Source organism: Nansenia antarctica (genome assembly GCF_963989245.1).
Source record: "Nansenia antarctica genome assembly, chromosome: 3".
NCBI classification, from domain to species: Eukaryota; Metazoa; Chordata; class Actinopteri; order Argentiniformes; family Microstomatidae; genus Nansenia; species Nansenia antarctica.
The window spans coordinates 40,499,538-40,501,237 of record NC_137688.1 but is presented as its reverse complement, the minus strand read 5'-3'; positions in this window follow the sequence as shown (position 1 = coordinate 40,501,237).

The window sequence follows — 1,700 nt, the reverse complement described above, 5'->3', positions numbered from 1 at the left end:
TCATGTGACTTTATATCATTCATTTGCATCTTGATTGTAATTGGTGCACGAATTGCCCGAATCAAATGTCCTTGAAGGTGGAACATGTCCTTGCCTGTCTGGCAACAAGGCTAAATAATGCCACGGTGAATCCATCACTATTGGCTTTGAGATGCAGTTTATTTTTTATAAATGTGTCTCACAATATCCACCTGACTTTGGAGATTAATGCTGAAGATAGAAATAATTACAGATGACCACATCTATTCAAATGTAACAATTTCATACTCAAGTTGTGTGCCTTTGGCATCAGGAACATTTGACTGTTGGGTTAGCACCATTAAATAATTCTAGTTTAATATTTTATGCATAGCTATCAAATCTGTGTGACCCTCCTGGTCTCATTCTGAGATGCTTTTACTCATCTATTGCAATTACACTTACAGTCACACAACTAGTAACGCTTTGATCATCATCTCTAGGTTCCCCCAACCCTTTTCTTGTGTTTGTGTGTATGACGTTATTACGAGTATGTATAGGTCTATGTGTCACTGTTTTTTGTTAAACCAACTATTAAGAGTGACTATGTAAACATTAACACAGGACAGGGTGTGCATTAACAGCCAATATCTGCAGGGTTTATACGCCTTACACATATGTATATTTCCCTCAAAATGCTCCCGCGCATAGGCTGTGAAACCTAACTTAGTGACAGGCCTATTCGCCTATTGTCAGTTGTTACAAACTTTCCCAGGTGGGATGTCTCTAGCAGCCAGGTAGTATTTCCCCAACTTTACTGCTTGAATCCCTATGATGTGCAAATCCCCCAGTTCAAGTATAGGCCTACTACTATTTCTAGTCTAGAATTACAATTACAAGTGTAACATGCCAACATAGGGATACTGTCACTATTTCACATTTAGCTAATTAGTTAGCTAGCTGTATTCTTTTGTAAAGAAGTTTTAATCACACACAAGTGTGTTAGCTTGCTAGCATTTCACCTGTGGAAGCTATCAGTTGAAAATGACTCTGCAGCCCAAAAAAATCACTAGTTAGTATGGCATCCATCAAGGTAGTTTTATTACAGTGCTGGCTTGTTAGATGTGTATTTTAAATTTGAGATACTGACATCTTTACCACTATTTTGTGGTAACCAGGGGGTAAGATAATGTAGCAACCCTGTTCATTAATGTTCATTAATGCTTGAGTTCATGTTCATGTTCGCACTGTTACTGTGTTGTGTGCCAATGCACCCCTGTGATTGGTGGAGGTCACGGGGGGGGGGGCGGGCGGGTGCTGTGTGTGTTGTTGAGACCGTTGGGAGAGAGAGCTCCGGTAAGAAAGTTGTGTATGCTATAGTTTACAATTAAACGCACAGATTACATGAGAGAAGCTATCTGTCATTATTCAACCACTGTCCAAGTCGGGACGTTACAATAATTTGAGGGAGAGAGAGATGCCATGTTTTTTGTTTTGAAAAGGCATTGGGTCGGCACCTCAGCTGTGTGATTGTCAGAGATTAATCATGGCTTGGAATGCAGTTTTAGCCATTCAGATGACATTTCTCAGAACCCGTTTTATAAATATACATATATACCAGTGGAGGCTGGTGACTTCCAGAATTGAGGAGGCCAATTTTTTTTCCGCTTGCTCGCTTCACTCGCGATGGAATATTCCCTGTTCTTCTTATCTGTCTTTGTTAAAAATTATTCATTTGTGTT